Source organism: Streptopelia decaocto, assembly GCF_964273445.1.
Source record: "Streptopelia decaocto genome assembly, chromosome: 11".
Taxonomy (NCBI): domain Eukaryota; kingdom Metazoa; phylum Chordata; class Aves; order Columbiformes; family Columbidae; genus Streptopelia; species Streptopelia decaocto.
The window spans coordinates 3,233,826-3,253,576 of NC_138666.1; the positions used below are offsets into that span (position 1 = coordinate 3,233,826).

The window sequence follows — 19,751 nt, forward strand, 5'->3', positions numbered from 1 at the left end:
GTTATTATGTTTTCTGGCAAGTTAAGGGCCCACAATGCCATCTGATTTTACAGCAAGTCTGGACTGCAAAACAGCCTGAAACCAAAACCCTAAGTTCAGTAGAGCTACATGGGATAGCCCCACAAGCCTATTGATTATGATTAGTAATCCTAGTTCTATTGCAACTGTTCTAGACTTGATCTTTATCTTTCCTTCAGGAGAGTTCCTTCCCTACTACAGTCACAGAATACAGCAGCTGCCAAACTAGTAACTTACCTTTTATTTCATACATTCAAACTACTTGAAGAGTTTCTAAGCCTCCTTTTAAACTGAAGTGTTTCCTTACCTGGTATTTGGAACTAGATAAAGCTCAACACTGATGCTGCCCTTTCTTCCCACTCCTTACTAAACTTTTACCAGAGGCTTTGAAGCTTTAAGATATACCTGACTTTTCTATAGTATGTGCTCACCACTTTCCCATTAATAAGAACACCATACAAAGATGTATGAAGAGTGGCTCTAACAGCAGCAATCTGTGCAGACAGCTGCTCTGCGCTTCCCGAGTCACACAGCGGCTACTGGGAAGGATCAAAGCAGTCGCTGTGGCAACACTGGAATCTCAGCAGCTGATTCAGTGCATGTGAACTTCATTCCAGCCCTGACCTCAATACCCCTGCAGCAGCTTTCATGCATAATCAAAGTACAGGAAACCAGGCGAGTGCGGCAAGTGATTTCCTCTGCTGGTTGCGTTTTTTTTGGAAAATTTTATCCCACACTCACGGAAGGATAAAGGATGAGAGCCCTTGATTTGAGTACACAGGACATCTCCTCTATAGACTACGAGGTGTTGCAAGGCACACACATGGTAAATCCTAAGGCAGAATAAACTGCTATAGGTCTATGGCAGTCAAGAACCCAAAAAATGTGTGTGTTCTAACTCAGCTGTACACGGAACGTCTGAAGAAAAATAATTATGGAAAATAAAGCAGGGGACAGACACAGTATTCTCCCGTTCTTACCAAACCAAATATTTTAGAAGAGTCATCTGTATGCTATGATGCATCAAGGCAGTGTAATTACATTGTGAAGTAGTAGTGCTGAGAAAAGAAAGATCTCATAAAATGTATGAAACCTGCTAAAATTATGATTGTTTGAAACAACAGCAGAACTTCAGGGTGATGATATAAAGTGGCAATAGTTTTGATGGAAAGAAAATTTAACACTGCACAAAAGCAATTTCCAAAGCTTATGAGATATTGACATGTTTAAGAAAATTAAGCCCAAAACAAAAATTGACATTTAATTCAACTTGTTTTGTTTATGTTGTTTCTTGAGGGTTTTTGTTTTGTTTTGTTTTTTGGTGTTTTTTTAATTCTAAGAGGATCCATCCAGACATTAAGTGTTCATGAGATTCAGTGTCCTTTTGAGCAGCAGAAAAATCAGTCACATGATCCTATTTTCAGTCATTCATGTGATTTATCATTCTAAGCCTGTGCTCTCAACTTATGACATTTCCATTCACACATCTACAGCTGAGAGCCCTTCACAGCATTACAATAGTGCTGATAGCTTTATTAAGGAAGTACTACAATTGGCTGACTAATTCTAATAAAAGGGTGAAGGCTGCCTTTTTCTGATAAAAGTACTTGCTACTCCTTTCTATGGAGGTAAGAGGAGCACATATGTGTTTTTGTTTAGAAACCACTAGCATTAAAAAAAATCAGAGCTGTTCATTTTTTCAAGCTGTTCTCAATTGTTAGTGAGAGAAAAGGGAATTGGGGAGGAAAAAATCCATAGGGCTAGCTAAAAGGAGAAAGTTAATACAGAAACTTGAGCATAGCTGTTAACAGTAGTCGTTTTGAACAGTCTGAGAGTAAGGTTAAAGTTTTAGCCACGAAAGAACTGAGAGGGAGATACAAAGCTAAAACATTAATTAAAGGCTTGTTTTCTGAGCTAATGCTGAATAAGGGACTATCATACGCATGCATCTATGGAAACTCAGTTAAGCTATTTAGAAACCCTGAAATCAAATAATATATTACAATATATAATTGTGTATATAAGGTACACAAGAAGGCTGATATTTGGCATAATTAAAAACTAGTATTTTAAATTATATCCTAAACATAGAAGCAACAGGTTGGAAAGAATTAGAAGTATAACCCTAGTTCCCTGCTGGCAAGCTACAGAAAGAAGCCTTGGGATGAGATTTCTTATTACTTCTGTGCATATAGTCCTCCCAGGCACAATATCCAAGTGTAGATAACTCTGGGAGTTTTATTGTATTCCTGGAGTTCTTAATTTAATCTTCCGGTCAAATCTGCGAGAGTTACGTAACTGCTCACCTGAAGAGCGTTTTCTGTTTATATGCCACTGTAAATAAAAAGACAAGCAAACCCTGTTAGTGATTCTCCTTTCAACCCCATTAGAAACTCGCTCCTCTGGCTTTCGGTTCTGATCTCCTAGAGGGAAATGAGTCCTGTAACAGCTTTGTAGCTCAAGGCTCTTCAAAAGTTATTTGGTATAATATTAATGTTAAGTGTTTTGTCAACTGCTACTACTAAATTCTGATCTTGAAATCAATACTTGGCATTTAGTGTGCTTTATGTTATGTGATTGAAAAAGAAATGTTTGGGAAAAGCAAGGGAAGGCTTGCAGTTGACTTTGCAGGAATGTCTGTGCTGTGTTCACACGTTCAAGCGATGCATTTGCTAAGGGCTGGCTGTGGTGCACCTGAGGCCGTGCTCGCCCTGCCCGGTGTATTCAGCTGTGAAGGGGGAGCACCCAGCACCGGGCTCCAGTGCGAACTGGTGCTGCCGCCAGCAGGTGACATGAACGGAGATCCTGGCCGCACGGGCTCTCCCTGGAGAGAGGGAGGAGAGGCTTACAGAGCTGACAAGCCGTATCTCCAGGGGAGGTGTTAAACGAGCCCCAAGTGTTTTAATAACGAAACGGAGCTTGCTCCCGGGCTGCAGCGCCCTCCGCGGGAGGAACCAACGGCAGCGCTGGCGGAAACGCGCGGGGGCTCCGCGCTTCCCGTTCCCGGGAAACCCCCGCGCCCCGGGGCGGGCGCTGCGGGCGGCCCCGCTCTATCCAGCCAGCGCCGCGGCGGCCTGTCCTTCGCGGGGCCTGCCCGGCAGCCCCAGCCCGGCCTCTGCCGGAGCCTCCAGAGTAACCGCGCCCGGGATTGGCTTCTGCCAGCGAAGGGGGCCATATTGGATCGGCTCACCCCGCCGCGCACACACCATCTTATCGGCTCCGCAGCGGCCTCCCCCCGCCGCCCCCGCCCAGGGCTGCCCCCTCCCGCGGGGGCTGTGGCGTGAGGCGAAGGTGTCTCGGGAAGGAAACTCGCACGCTCCCGCTTCCCCTGCCCGCCCCCGCGCTCACTCCTCCCCGCGCACGCCCCTTCCCCTGCCCGCGGCCTCTGTCCGCCCGCCCCTTCCTGGCCCCGCCGGCCGCGCCGCCGCCGCCCCCCCGCTCCCTCCCTTCCCCAGGCGCCGTGTCAGCGGCCCCCGCGCGGGCGGCCAATCAGCGCGGGGGTGACAAATATGCAAATGCGCCCCCCAGCCCGTCCCCGCGGGTTCGCTGGGGCCGGTGGGGTCGCGGCGCGGAGCGAGTGAAACTTGGCCCCCCGGCGCGGCCGCCCCTCCCGCCCTGCCTGCCTGCGCGGTGGGCGGCGGGGGGAGGAGAGCCCGGCACGCCGCGCCGCCCTCCCCGCTCCACCGCCGCCCGCCTCTCCCGGCCTGCGCCAGCCAGCCTGCCACCCGGTGAGTGCCGCCCTCGGCCAGCGGCTCCCCGGGCGCCCGGGGGGGGGGCGGGGGAATCCCCGCGCGGGGGAGGGGAAGCCGCCGCCGCCTCTGAGCCGCCGCGTCTGCCCGAGGCCGCCCCGGCGGGAGCTGTCAGGCGCGGGGCATCTCCGTGTGCCTCCTGCCGGGCAGCGCCGGCGGCTCCGGGCGCTGCCGCCGCCGCGTAATGGCGAACCCGGCGGTGAGTACGTGCGGAGCGCCGGGCTGCTCCCCGCCGCCTCCGGAGCAGGCCGCGCTCCAGGTGCCGGAGACACCGGCTGGCCCCGGCAGCCCTGCCCGCCCCTCCTCCCGCCTCGGGCCGGCGCGGCGCGGCCTGCTCGCCGCACGGGCTCTCCCAGCTTCCGCCCCTCGCCCACACCGGCTCGCCGGCCCCGGCGGAGGTGGGAGGAAAGAGGGGGGCGGCGGCGAGACGAGCTTTTCCAGGGGGCGCCCGGGGATGCGGTCCCCGCCGCCCCGGCCTCCCTACCCCGCAGCGCGGCGGCGGAGGCGGCGCGGGGCCCAGGGGCGGCCGGCGGGGGGGGTAAAGTTTGGAGGGGAGGGGTTTGGGCCTTCCCCAGGTAGCGGGTGGGGGAGAACGCGGCGTGTCCTGCCCGTGGCCTCCTGCAGGTAAGAAGATGGCAGGGCCAAGGGAAGAGGGCTGGGCTCCTGCTCGGGGGAGCCGGAGGTTGGATGTTCGTCTCTCCCTCAGCGAGAAGGCGGCAGGAGGAGAGGGCTGGGTGGAGGGAGGCAGGGCAGGGACATCCCCAGCACCTTGTGTGGCCGAGGACGGGGGGGGTTGTGGGGCAGGGAGGGGATGTGGCACCTTCCCAGGGAGGGACGTGGGAATGTTCGACCTGGTTTCTCTGTACAAAAGGTAATAGAGGTGGGCAGGGGGAAGAATTGAGGTGATTTTGTGAGGCAAAGCCAAGCAGTGGGAAAAAGAGGAGCTGAGTTTGGCAGCCTGCTGACTTGGATCCATGAGAGCAGAAAACATGGGAGCTGGGGAAGGGAATATGGGAGGGTGGACACGGGGTGAGGTGTGTCTTGGAGGGATGGAGATGCCATGCTGCTGCTGTCCTTCGGGGCTGGAGGGTTTCTGAGGTGAGGAGAACATGTGGCTGCAGGTTCCCGCTGCATGGGTGGAGGCTTCAAAAGGGGCTTGGCTGTGAAAGGGCAAGGTTGGGATTTATGGACTGGCATTTTCCAGGTAGGGCCACAAACTGAATTCCTTCAGAGATGACAAGGAGAGGATTTTGACGCTAGCTTGTTACTGTATGTATATAGCACTTTATTCTAGTGAAGTGGAGAAATTATGCTATTTCTTACTGAGGCTGAAAACAGCGAAATGTTAAAACCACTACATTCCCTCTTCACACACAATTTTTTGTGAACGGGGATGAAAATCAGGTGAAAAGAGTCCAGAATTATCTCATTTATCTGTACAGCTTTGACATTGACTTTCAGTCTGTAAGAAATGGTTTGCACTCCTCGCTGTGTTTGTATCATAAATACCTTGGATCTTTAGCAATTAAAAACTTCCTTCAGTTCATGAAAGTTGTTGAACTTCATCAGTGTAAGAAAATACAGCTCAGTCTCCCACCCTTATGTAGAAGAGATCTGAAGTCTTTTGTCTTATAATACATGCTTACGGGGGGCAAAATAACAATCTGTGTAAAAGGATAAGGTTTCTAGTTCTCCTCTTGTGTCTTCTTTGAGACTTCATAAGAAGTAGCAGTAAAAAGTAATCCTTCTCTCAGGAAAACTAGGCCCATCAGTCCTGAGAGCCCTCTGCATCTGTTTTTAAACCTGTGTCAGTTGACATCATCAAGTTCTCATTTGGCAGGTGTGAGGTAGAATGATTATTTCACTTTTTTTTTTTTTTACATGTAATCATTTATATGCAAATATAAATATGTTTTGCATTCAAGGCAGAATATTCACATTCAGTCATCTTTGAGCAATATGGATTTTTTTAGCCTGGCTCTTATTAGTGCATAGGTCAACTTTTTGCTAGTTTCTTTTGCAAGGTAGGCATTTTAAAATTAATAATTATTCTTATCTTATCCTTTGGTAACTGTTAAAGAAGGAGTAGCAATTAGTATCTTTTGGTTTTACCTACTCACAAAGTTTCTACACATCCCCAGCCCCTCACACCTCCTAATGACTTTTTTTGTTGTTCCAGCATCTGGCAGATGAGGCTTCCAAAGCACCATGGACTTCAGTGCCTAGTTTTTGTAAACCAAAGAGCAAAAATTGATTCACATGTTCTTGGAAGTTAATGAATTCAGGGACCTGTGTGTCAGGCCCTGTGTGTAAATCACAGGCACCCAGAGACGTTAGTGGGAGCTGAGGTAGGATGTGAACTTCAGATACCGACAACTCTGGTTACTGCCCATTGTCAACTTTAACCTTAAAGTAAATGTGAAGTAGCTTCTTTTTTTTTTTTTTTTCCTTTTTTTCCCCCCCATCATTGGTGGGTAAACTACATCAATTTATTTTACATTTAAAAGATGGTGAGGGCAGACACATAACTAGTTACAATGCATCTGCGCTGGTTTACTTTGTGCTAACTTGTTTGTGCTTAACCGAGCAGTTCTACTTATAAGCATTTATGGTGCTCTTCATGATGAAGTTGTATTAACTTATCTCATGCTGAGCAAAGCTGTCATTTATGCTGTAAAAAGAACCAGAATTTTAAGTCTTAAAATTTTTCAAGAATTTTGAGGAATCTCAGCACCTACTCATTTCACATCAGCTGTTGGTGCTAAGTGCTCATGAAGATTAGTCCAAGAATTCAGTCATGGAGAAATGTTGATGAAAGCACAGTGTGCTTTTTAAAAAGTCTTTTTAGTGATGTTATCTTAAAGATGGATGACATGAACCACTACCAAGAGACTACAGACTACAAAACCAGGCATTGTTCGTTCGTTTCCTTTTATGAGAGAGACAAGTTAGTGATGCAGGCAGATTGAAACAAAAAGATTGACATGCTGCTTTAAAATTGCCTTGTTTGTGCATAAAGTAAATAAAGCACTTCTGTTCTTACTTGCTTTATAGAGCTAGTTGTTTTTCGTGTGTGTGTGTGTATGCTTCAATTTTGCAATACGTGTTTTTCCTATATAGAGAGTATACGTATCCTTCAAACATTTCAAAAGCACAGTAAGCTGAACAATTATATATTTTATGGGTCTGGTTTCCTTACAGTGCATTTTTTTCTTTTCTGTCAGTCTTGTAGACGTAAGTCTTCAAACACTGCATGATTGTCTGTCTTGGATAGTTTTCATGCAGTTAAGGATGAGGATAAGTTGGATCTGGTGGAGCTGAATGGCACGATCCCACTCATCACTGGATTGCAGTATTCTACTTCTTTGCACCACTAGGTGCAGGACCTAAAATCTCAGTTATGTTTGGTACTTCTGTTCATAAACCATCCTACTGAAATATTCTGCTGTGTTTAACTGAAAACAGGTAACCCTCAGCGCTCAGTTTGTTTTCTAACCATACTAGTTTTGTGGATACCTTATATTCTTCCACTGACCTGTCTATATGTGTCCTTTAAATTGTCCTGCTTCTATCCAGCTATGGAGCTCTGAACTTAACACGTAGAAATCTCACACTTACTCAGGCTTGCGTAGTTACTCTCATCGTATTTCCTGGTGTTCTTCCTGTAGTTAGGAACGGTGCTTCAGGAACGTGGGTACCTGTGTACACAGAAATGGGTCATGGAGAAGCCATCTGTTTATTTAGTCAAACATTCAGGAATTGATAGCTAGCATTATTGGAAACATGTTAGGATATTATTGAAGTATTCTCTTTCCCCTTCAGCAGAAGAAATCATGATGTTAAGAAGTGATTCTTTTGCTGATAGAACAACCACAGGGAAGAGTTTGCAGCTCTTGCTTTGGCTGAAGGAACAGCAGGATTCTCATATTTTATCAGTCTGGCCAATTCATAAATGTGAGAGTAAGCTGGCCAAAAGTCAAACAGGCTGAACATGTGACTTATTTACAATAGTGCAGGGAGGAGAGAGGGTTTTTTTAAGCAGTATTTTTTTTCTAAAGTATGACATGAACAAAATATAATGCAGTTTACAATGACCGTGTTTTTGAGTAACTGCAGTGTTGAAAACTTGCAGAAGCCCAGCTCTAAGTCAAACACTTGTTAACAATGCGGTTAGTGAAGCTGTAGCTTGACTTCGGAAACATGAGCATCGTAGTAGTTGTTTCAAAATGTATCTATGGCGGTATTCAGGTGGATGCACAGCTACCTCGGAGAACGAGCTGTGGTGATCGAGTAAAAGGCCGCTTGTGGCAGCACCTTGGAACCGAGTTCCCCTTTCAGAGCTGCCTCTACATTATGTTCACTCTCTAAGCTGCAAGAAGCAAGTTACAAGGGAGGAAGCATTTTTTTGAACTCAGAATTCAGCAGAAATAGATTGGTCTGATGTGGCATCTGTGAGTGAGCAAATGTGTCAACCTTTGACTTCATTCATACAGATGACCAAAGAGATACCAGATATTAATGTCTTTAGGCCACCAGTGTATGTGTATCTCTTTTCAAGATACATGTGTTTGTTTCAGTTTTAAATCAACAGTTGAAATTTGCAGGAAGATGGGAAAACGTTTCCCATCCCTTTCCTGAAGACAAATAGTAATTTTTGAATTTGCTCTTTCTCGGAGTCATATTGCAACACGTAGAGACTCTGGTTACCAAATTATTTCCTTCTGAAGTGTGTTCTTCAACACTTCTCCTTGTGTTGCATGAGCAGTATGAAAAGGTTGGTTTGCTCTTTTATGTTGGTCACTAAAATTCAGAAATTCCTCCAAAATATGTTCTGCAAATGCCTTTAAACGCTTTTATTACGTTTGAAACTTAACTCCTTAATGAAGAAGGTTTTAAGCTTCGGAAACATTACGTCTGTATAATGGCATGAATATCTACCCATCTGATATTCCATATGTTAGAAGAAATCTGAGAATTCAATAGGATTTATTTTTGTTTTCAGTTACCCTGTAGTAAAGCCGTTGTAGTTAGTGGCTTCCAGCATTAAAAACAGCATTGAGTAGGACAATGGGCCTGATTCCATATAATATGATGTTGCTGGTATTAACATATAGTTTTTGGAAGTATTTTTTGCTGGTTTTCAGAAGCTAAACTAAAATTTAGCCTCAGAGCAAAATTTTTAGGTATATTTTGAAGTACCAATTCATAGATACCCTTGAGGGACAGATGGGTATTGTCCCATTGAACTGGGGAAGTTTTTAAAAAGTCCGTTTTGTCAGGCTCTTGTGGCAGAGTGTTGATGTTATAGCAGAAGTCATCTGGAGTGTCTTGTCTATTGCAGGTGGATTCAGGAACACATCCTGAGTGTGCTGGAAGCCATGAAACAAGATAAAAAATGTTGTTTTGCTCGAGTTATTACCAGTTTTAATTGATTTTCTAATTTAAGAGGAGTATATTGAACAAATCACTCCAAGTGTCTTGTTTAACATGTGCTTGAGAGGACCTTTTTTTTGAGAGAGACTTTCATATTGAATCTCCTTAGAAATAGTTTCTTAAAAAGCAGAAGAATTGTATACAGCCTGTCTGAAAGGTCTGGGCTTCTGTTATATATGGAGGTGTTTGTGCCAGCTGATGTAGTTTGGAGTGGGAAGTCTGAACCTGTTCTGTTCCGTCGCCTACTGTCACGGGATCCTAATCTGGTTCTGTCGAGACTTGAAATTGTGTTCATTTATTTGCAGAGGAGACTCGTAGCTGTCAGTGTCAGCTCTTCAGCTCTGTTAGCCTGTGCTCCTGCGTCGTGATCTGCAGGCATCTGTAAAACAGGCGCCATCCTTCACGTTCTTCTCGGTGGTACTTCCCAGATTATAAACTCACAGTAGTTCACAAAGATGCTTATCAGGCCAGAACATGAGAATTATTGGAAGTTGGTGTGTTATCAGATTGCGAATTGAAAGGGGACTGTGCTGTGAAGGCTTCTCTGATGTTTTATAATGAAATCTTGGTTTAGGCCACATGTGAAAATGAGAAGGCTTTTTTCTTTTTTTTTTGGTTTTCAATGCAAATATTTCTGCACATCTTAAAATGGCAACATGTAGTTCCTTAGTAAAGAGACCGGAATTCAGAAGCATGGTTTGTAGGTCTAATTTAAGGTGTCATGCTGAAATTTATGACTAAACTATAGAAACCCTAATGCTTACATCAAAAATCTGAACAGTACCAATAGGACTTTCTTTTTAAACTTACGAAGAAGCTTGAGTAACTGTCTTTCTAGTGACCTGTAAACTGCAAATTACAAATACATTACACTAAATACGTTGTTCTCTTTTGACAACTCAAGAAAGCAAAAAGAGACATTTGTGTTCTGTACAGATATGCTAAGAATTGTGGGCAGATCTCTTGAAGTTTGGTTTAGTGGTATTCAAACCCGAAGGAAAGAACGTTAGGAAGTTCTGTTGTCTGTATTAGCAAAATAAGCGGGAACTCACTCAAGTCCTGAAATCTATGAAACTCTTCACAGTCACTTAGGAGAAGCAAAATGACAATAATGTTTAAAGAGCCAAACTAATTACTAGTATGGCTTCCTTCAGTAATATTGTGGCCAAAGCTCTGGACTTCCTAACAGTTATTTTCACTAAAATAAACTGACTAGGGGATAAACTTTATTATTTTTAAGAAGATTCTCCGAACTTTTGGCACCTTTCTAGCTCGCAATCAATTGTAGCAAATTAAGATGTCATTCTCTGTATTGTTGTTGTCCCTTTATTGCAATTAATGCCCACAAAATATAAATGATGAAGCGATGTTTTAAAAAATACCAATTGGGGCAAAGTAGTTATTCTAAACTAACTGAAATGAATAGTTCATTTTCTGTTACACTAAGGTATATAAAAGTCTGTGGTTTAGTGTATAAGCTGAGATTACTATTGTTCAAAAGTTTTTGTTAGTAAGAGTGATGCTTTAGGATGCCATCAAGAACTTAAGGAAATCCATGTGCACTTAGGGAAATGTGTATTTTTCTATGGGTATTTAATGAAGAAACTGTATTAGTTGGGCTGTGGAAGATAATTTTTATAAAACTTTTAAGATGGCTTAATGTATATCTAGGAATGCTTATAACAAATTTAGTTCTGGTTCTGTTTAATAGCATATAAACTTTGTTGTGTATCAGTAAATTTTCCCAATTCAAAAGTAAACATTAAGATTCTCTTCCAAAGGAGACTTTACAGAACATTTTTTTACCATATCTCATTTAACAGATATGTATATACACACATATGTATTTATATATATATGTAATTAAAAGTTCACATGCAATAAAGCTTATTTGAGAATCCGTTGAGATAGTTCCCACTTTGCTTCTTAAGAAATCCTTAAGTTCCTTTTGTGTGTATTTCTCTTTGGCACTTAGTGTAACATCAGGGATTCTTCTGCTGCGTCAAGTTTTTTTTGTATTTTACATTTAGAGCAGTGTATTGTAGATCTGATAAATGTATATTTAGTTATATATGTTGTTTTCTTCTTTTCAACATAGGATTTTTCAAACTTTTAAGTACTCCACAATTGTCTCCATATTGGAAGCTGTTCAAGCAAGTGGACACTGTCCTAAAGAGTAAGAAACATCTTTTTCTCTCTTTGTTTCGAGGATTCACAAAGAATCCAGTTGAGGAAGGATCCAAAACAGCTACGTTTTGGATAACCAAGAACGTAAGATAGTGTTTGTATTATTTGGTAGTTACAGGTGAATTAGGGTTCTTTTTTATACTGTTGAACTCTCAATTAAAAAGAAATTTTTGAATGCATCTATTCAGTTAATTCAGATGTTGTAAAACTTTTATAGTATAACTTTGTTTAGTCAACACATTTAAATAAACAGAAGTTTAGGAATTAAAAAATGTCCAAATGCTGCATAAAACTGAACAGTTAAATAGTTTCAAACTTGATTGTCCTTTCTGGATGTGAGAGGGACTTGTGCATGATGGGAGTTCCAGGACAGAAAACCAGAACAACTGGAGGAAGTTTTCTTGCTGTTCTGATATAAAACTCATGTCATTTCACATACACAGCAAACAAATACAGAAATATTTTAGCAGCCTTCATCTACGTGTGTGTTTGGGCACATGCTTATTGTTTATGAATGTTAGAGAAAAATCTGTGCATATTATTTAAGTCACTCTATTAATGTACAGCAGAGATGGTTTAGCAACCTTGGAATAAGTCTTGAAGTTATTGAATAGTAAAAGGAGGATAAATCTGATAATTTATGTACCAAATTAGTACTGAATAATTTTTTTTTACTGGAACATTGCAGGCTTTTGATAGCTGTTATAACCAATTTATGTCTTTGACATGTTACAACATTGTCTCAAAGATGTGAGGAGAAGAAATAATCTTTGTGTGAAGGTCTGCTTCTTAATGCAGCAATATATGCTATCGTTGTTAGAGAACAAAAAGCAATATACCAAGTAATTCAATAAGCTAAGGCAGTCTATTCTCTAACTGTATCTTTTAATAAAGACTAAAGGTTGAACTGTATTAATATTCTTGCAAAGCTGTTTGAGAGTTTGTCACCAAGAAACTGTATTTAGGGAAAGGGAAGTCTGTATTTGTTGGAACTGGAGGCTGCTCTGTGCCTTGGAGAGAATGGGTGTGCTTTTTAAAGGGTTGCGTTGTTTTTGGAGAAGCAGACTGGTACAGCATGTGAGTTCATAAACTAACTGTTTGTCTTTTAATGTCAGAGGGTGTTTTTATTTGCTTTGAGGCTTTTATGCACAGGCCCTAGAAGCCTTTGCTTTTCCCCCATGCACGTTTTCCCTCCAGCCGAGCAATGCTTTGAAGCCTCTTCCAGATGAGCTGAGAGCTCCTCAAGTTGAGCCAGGATGGGATAAACCTGTCACACCCTGGAGGGCCGTGTCAGTTGTGATCGGCCCGTCCGTCTGTCAGTGCGGAACAGCTTATTGCTGTTAAAAGAGAATATCTACGGGGCTTTTTGCATTGGCAGGTTCAAAATCTAACCTCAAAACCTTTTTTCTTTTGGTCCTAATATTGTGTCTTAAAGTTGCTCTAAAACTTTCAGTATTCTGGCAGACGATCCTTCTCTCTTAGAGGTTTGTAGGGTTGGGTTGTTTTCCAGTGGTCCTACAAAATGAGCACTTGGTATTGCCTATTTATCATACATTAATCTCGGTGTTCTTATTTTGATGGTGTCTATTACACTTTTGAGTTTAAATTATCGCATTTAAATGTATACTCCTGAAGTTGGTTGTTGTGTGACTTTCCCATGTTTCATTTTCAGGTCTCTAATGATGAGGTATCCATCTGGATTTAAAGCACATCTTTGAGCTCCTTAATTCTTCATTAAAGAGATGTGTTCTATATTCATGGGTAAGGATATTCTTTATCTTGACTTGGCCCCCTTTCTTAAATATCTTGTGATATATTTTTAATATAGAATATTTCAGCAACTGGTTTTTATGTCTTATAGGTTAATCAGGCGCATTTATAGTATAGGGTTCTTTAGGTGCCTGTGCTAGCTCGGAAGTAACTTTGGAATTCATATATCTAAGTACCAGTGTTCTAACTAAATCACTCCTAACTCTTAGCATTACAGATAGAGAAACATCATGGTATATAGGTAAATAATGTAAAAATTGGTCTGTGATTTGAGATTTCTTTTCCGATATATAGCAGTTCGACAGGCCATAATTGTGCATCTCCCTATACATCTTTTGAATTTGGAGTTTTGGGAAGAAAGAGACTCCATCCTGGAAAGCAATAAAAGGAAAGGATCTGAATTTTGTGCAGTTAAAAAAACCAACACTTTTTTCAATGATATGAAACATATTTAATCCAAAGAAACTTTGTGTTATTATACACCCACAGTTCAAAACAGCAGAAACAAAACCACCTCAAAAATCTCGCTAGAAAATAGGAATTTTTCTAAATGCTGTTAGTATTTTTAATTTTTGTAGGGCTCTAAAAAACCCCTATGATTGCTTCATACATTAGAGAATTTGCCATGTGTTCTCTCTATATATTAAGCACTGCTTGCTGAAATATAATTTAGACACGCTGTAAATTTACCTTGAGTTAAAAATTAATGTTAAAGTGGATGTATTAAGTGGCCCAAACATATGCTGTGAGGCTTTCTGATATCATACTGCTTCATACAGAGAGTTCTGTGATGTAGTTTCTCTTTGGTGTCTGTCCCGTTTGCAGTGAACACAAACATCTTGGAGAATGGTAGAAATGTGTCTGTAGTTGCATTGGAAGACAGTTTCTCTTTCCAAGTGAGGTGTCATTGGTCACGTTGGTTGACTCGAACTTTTATGGATGACCATAACAATCTTCATTGAAGACCATCTGTTTCAAATCTTTCTCTTCTCAATCTTCAAATCAAAATGCAACGTACTTGGGTTACCTTTTGGGTATTTATCATTATGTCTGTGACTCTGCAGCAGAATAGAATTCTAAACAAAACCAGTATGTTGAGGGTATGACTTTACTAAAGGGATGGCTCATTACTCAAAACTAATTATAAATGCATACCAATAAAAAGCAATTTTAAAATAAAATCATGCATATTTATGTATATAATTGGATGTGGGTTTTTTAATTTAATGAAACAAGATACCCAAACAAATTTTCTCCTAATTTTAGTGATACCAATAAGAGAAAATGCACCTTTTCAGTCCATATTTAGCTACAGATACCATGGCACTCTTGTACAAAGACTTACTCGTTTCTGTTAGGGAAGAAAAGAGCTCATTTCTACTGAAAGCTCTGGGTTTTTTACTACATTTCTGGGATTTTGAGCAATTTGTGCTGTCCCTCTGTGCATTTTAAATTTAATGTGTACATTGATCTTTAAATCTATAATAGAATATCATTTATATTGGCGTGTCAGTGGGAACTAACTTCTGTATTGTTTAATTTACTGCAGCTTTTTGAACTTGGCTAAAGCTTTATGTGTAGTTCAAGCTGACAAATAATTATAGTGTAATTATCTTTTGGTTTTAATATGGAGAGAGAGCGTCACTATCATTTCGGAATATTGTGCAGAAGTGATTGGTTTATTCAGTGTCTGTTTTTTAGCGTCCTGTATTTCCGCCTCTTTTGACACCGCGTTCCCTCTGCTTATAGACAGGCACATCAGCCAAAGCCACAAACCTGTCGTGCTGTTGGATTCTACGTGGGATTTGGCAAATAGGAGGATTGTTTCAGTCTCTTAGGCAGTTCTCTTGTTCGGAAGCAAGTCTGTTCTACCTGGTTGCGTTGCCTTCCTAAAAATATAACGCAACCAAACCAAAACCAACCAACCCAGCTTGATTTTTTTGGGGAAGGAAGAGACTCCATCCTGCAAAGCAATAAAAGGAAAGGATCTGAATTTTGTGCAGTTAAAAAAACAACACTTTTTTCAATGATATGAAACATATTTAATCCAAAGAAACTTTGTGTTATTATACACCCACAGTTCAAAACAGCAGAAACAAAACCACCTCAAAAATCTCACTAGAAAATAGGAATTTTTCTAAATGCTATTAGTATTTTTAATTTTTGTAGGGCTCTAAAAAACCCCTATGATTGCTTCATACATTAGAGAATTTGCCATGTGTTCTCTCTATATATTAAGCACTGCTTGCTGAAATATAATTTAGACACGCTGTAAATTTACCTTGAGTTAAAAATTAATGTTAAAGTGGATGTATTAAGTGGCCCAAACATATGCTGTGAGGCTTTCTGATACCATACTGCTTCATACAGAGAGTTCTGTGATGTAATTTCTCTTTGGTGTCTGTCCTGTTTGCAGTGAACACAAACATCAAAAACCACTTTCCAGCTTTTGTGAGCGTGTGATGTAAAACTCTTCCCCAGTTACAACTGTCTGTGCTCACCCCTTCTCAGTCTGTCAAAGTGTATAAGTGTGCATGTCACGGTAATGTGTGGAAACTTCACCTGATTTAGTCGCTTACACCTAGAGCAGCTTGTTTTCCATTGTCATTTCATCAAAAGTGATCAACTATGCAATTAATGAAATAAAACACCTCAGTAGTTTTTATTATCTTTTCTTTTACTGCTACTCCCACTTCATTTTCTGAAAGCAAATCAGGTGTCTTTGTTCCATTCTGTTTTCTTAGGTGTTTGTTCTTTTTTAACGTATTCCGTAAAATAAATCTTTCCTTCTTTCTTTCTAACTATAGCTTGTCTTTTTACAACCCAGCTCTACCGCACGCCAAGGTAGCATAAAAGGGGATCATCTCTTTGAGACTTCCGTGCTGTTTCTTCTTGGTCAGTCATTCGACAGGAGTGAAGGATTGTTATGAAATTCTGATGGACAATCAAAATGGAGAAAGTTTCTTTTTTGTACTTATTTATTTTCTCTTTTTGTAAGTAGTTGCATCAACCATGTTAATGTGAAATCTCTGTTTCTGAACCGCGCTCTGGTCTTGATTCGTTCTTGTTGCACACGCTCAAGGAAAGGAACCAAACTGGGCCGAGTGGAGCCACTTTCATTTCTAAGTCGTTTTGAATATAAGAGGTAAAATCTGAGAAATATCTTAAAGAAAAGTTAGAATTACGGTAGCAGTACATGAAAGCTGCTTTTGCAGGTTAAGAGGAACAACAGTAGTGTGTTGGTTTATATTCTGTTTGTAAGTGAAAGGACAGTTTTAGACCATACAGAATACAACATTGTATTTTTTCATACACTTGGACTTGTAAGATATCTTTTAATACCATTTCACTTGTCCTAATACTTTGTTTTAGATCTTAAATTTAAAATTGAAGTCTTACCGTTAAGAACTGGTAAATTAAAGAAAGTATAGGTGTTCAGTTTAATAAATAGTGACCTGAGAAAAAAACCAAAACCAAACAAAACCACCTGGGAGATGTTTCTGTTCCAGTTCAAGGATGTTTGCAGAATAACTTAATACTCCTTGCTGAAAATGCTGTTTTGTGCAAGACACCGAATGATACAGTTGGCAATCTGAAAAAAACCCACTTGCTATTGAAATTTTAGATGCTTTAGCGTATCTGAAGATGGCAAACCCTGAAATGTGTTTCAGCTTAACTTGGGGGGTACTGTTGATGTTTCCTGTTGGAGCATTTTTGTTTCATTCAGTTGAATGTGAGGAGGTAGGGTTGGGTTTTGTTTGTGGTTTTCTAGTTTGCTTGTTTGGGGTTTTTTGTATGGCTGTTTTTTGTTTTCAAGGAAGGGACAGAAAAATGGTACTTGTGTACCAGTGAAGTTCAGAAATGCATCACAGTTTGTCTTCATATGCCCTCACAGTTTGCAAGATGAGCGTCTGATGTTCTCAGATTCAAGTGTAGCAGAGAGAAACAAAAAGGACAATTGCTTAATAAATTTGGAAGATGACTTGGTGTGACAGGCTGGTTCCTCCAAATCAAATATCCTTCAATTTCCAAGTTATGCTTTGCTGTAACTTGAAAAAAAAAGTGATGAATTTTGTAGACACTGAAGAAAATTGCTAGGGAGGGGTTAAAGTATTTCTATGGTCAAAAAACAAGCTGTCTCTTGTTTTTTTAACTGCATGATCTTCTCTCTACAGAGAACCTTCCTTTTCTTCATAATAAATTTACATAGGTCTAATTAGCCCGGAGAGGTTTCTCCTGTATCTAACCTTCAGATTTCTCGGTTTGCAAATTCATCTGTGCCATCCATCCATCTACGCATCTTGATCCTTGAAGTGGAGCTGACATCTTCAGGGTTTGGTTCCTTTTCATGCCTACTACCGTTTGTTTTATAAAGTCTTTGCATTTTAAAAGAGAGTTTGTGTTATATGTCTCTTCTTTCCTCCTTTGTTTTCTTCATGCTGAAAGTAAGTAGGAAAAACTAAGCTGAAAATTGTTGTTTGGGTTATGAGCAAAGAAGCCAAAATATGGGTTATGTCTGGGGATAACTGAGGAGCTGAATGCAGCCTGCTGAGCTCTTAATACTCAGTTTCAATATGTGAACTTTTATTGATACAGGCTTCAAATGTGAGTTTTTAGCAGTGGGGTCCTTGATAGCCCGGAACACGACATTTTACACATGGTTGCCACCATTTCCATCTATCTTTCCCCAGATGAAAGTTTCTTTAATTAGATCATCTGTTGTGTGTCTACGATATTCTTTCGTCGTACTTAATCTGACTTTGTTGTCTTCTCTTAGCTAAAATAGCTCTCCCCTGACTTATCTTTTGAGTCGAAATATCCAGAGATGAGGGAGAACTGTATTAGAATCCTGCACATAATCTGCCTGAATCCTGATGGTGGTTTATCCTCTGTTGGAAGGTGTTTGATACCAGGAAAGTCATCATTCTGTTGCTTTTAATCATAAGCCCACAATTTAATCAGTGTTGGAAGATAAAGGGGTCTAATTTATGTTAGACTTGGGATGGTAATTTAAGCAATAAGTTGTACATGTATCATCTGGAATCTACAACTTCTTTGCTGTGCTGAGCTGTCTGCTTCCTAAGCTTCTCTGTCTTTTTTTTACAGCATGATTGTTCTCTGTACTCATAGTAATTAACACTCATACCAATCACTACTTGGGAGATGTCACCAGTTGGTGTCTTTCATTGTGATACAGGATCCATCTGTCCTTCTTCTGTGTAGACCAGAAGTTTTATTTATATATACACACACACACATATATATATATACACCCAAACCCTCAATAAGGTTGATTAATTTAGGTTAGGCTTTATTCTGGCTATGGGCACAACGCTCAATCATTAGACTAGGAGTATAAGCAGAACAGGTTTTCATCAGCATGTCCAAGACACTTTGTACTTAATGGGTTCAGTCCAAGCCTTGTCCATCAGAAAACATTTCACATTTCCGGGGTGTCCATTTCTGGAAGACTTCTCTACTCATCATATTCTTAGGAGAGTTCATTAATGAAGAATTGCAATTGAAATAGAGGGAGAGCATGAAAGGAAGCTTTACGATTAGTACTATTAATAGTAGGAGCAGGAATTAAAAGCTGTGGCTGTTTTCTGTCCCTTTTTCTTCATAGTAGATATATGGATTGACAGGACAAAGGAATGATTATTCCATGAAGATGCTCATTTTAAGTGATTGTTATTCTATTCTAGAGACTTACTAGTTACTTGGAGAGGTAAATACCAGGCAGACATTTTCATTCATTTCCCATTCTGTTTGATTACACTGGCAATGTGCAAGTTTTTAGGCTAAAGTTAAACGAACCATCTTTCTCAGCTGTCTGAAATCCCTGATTGGAAGCTAATTAATTGGTGATCACTCAGCAATACTATGAATAAATAAAAAAGAAAAAAGACTTGTGTTTCAAGACTGTGTAAGTGTGTAAATTCTGTTGTTGAACCAAAGGTAGTTCTTTTCATGTGCTTATCTTTGGCTGTGTCACTGCATTTGTCCCCTTGTCCCTTCCTTTAAATAAGAGCTCAATCATGTCTTTAAGCGAGATAAAACTTAGTTTTTCAGAATCTTACTTAATGCAACTTAAATAGAAGAACCAGAGTAACTAATCTTTTCCTACTGAAGTCAAGGTAGCTTTGTTTGTAAATGTCATTTATAACCTCTCAAGTTTCTTGCTTAAACAGACAGAATTGTTGTGTAAATATTGTGTATTACATGATTTTGTTCTACATTTACATTTTAATTCCAGAAAACTAAACCCACAATTCTGTTACAATTTGGTAATTCTATGAAAATGGTAAAGGAGAATCCACAATTGTGCTTAGGTAATAGAGCAAACTGAATGAAAAAATGAAACCATTACATTTAAAACATCAAATATTGCTTTAATTACATAAAAGACAAAAATGATAAATGCTGCACAGAGCATTGAGTATAAGCAAAAATAACTTAATTGATTCATGCTTTAACTAAACTGTAACGACATGATCAAAATACCAAAAATCTGTAAAAGTGCTGGGGATGTGAACAAGTGATGAGGAGAGTCGTGGAAGTAATTTTTCTCTCTCTGTTTTTTTTCTCTCCTAT

The 19,751-nt window shown here is 40.6% G+C and overlaps 1 protein-coding gene across 3 annotated transcripts in view; it reads left to right on the forward strand.

The window, feature by feature from the left end:
* Positions 1-3,563: 3,563 nt before the first annotated feature.
* CHD9 (chromodomain helicase DNA binding protein 9) overlaps positions 3,564-19,751 on the forward strand; it is a 90,469-nt gene continuing 74,281 nt past the window's right edge. For 2 of the 3 annotated variants that reach the window (XM_082062700.1, XM_082062702.1), the window contains exons 1-3: positions 3,564-3,746; positions 11,299-11,376; positions 13,060-13,148. The gene's annotated coding sequence lies outside the window, so the exon portion shown is untranslated. Of the gene's footprint in view, positions 3,747-3,934; positions 3,967-11,298; positions 11,377-13,059; positions 13,149-19,751 lie in introns of those variants that run through there. The other variant, XM_082062701.1, reaches the window with a different exon arrangement.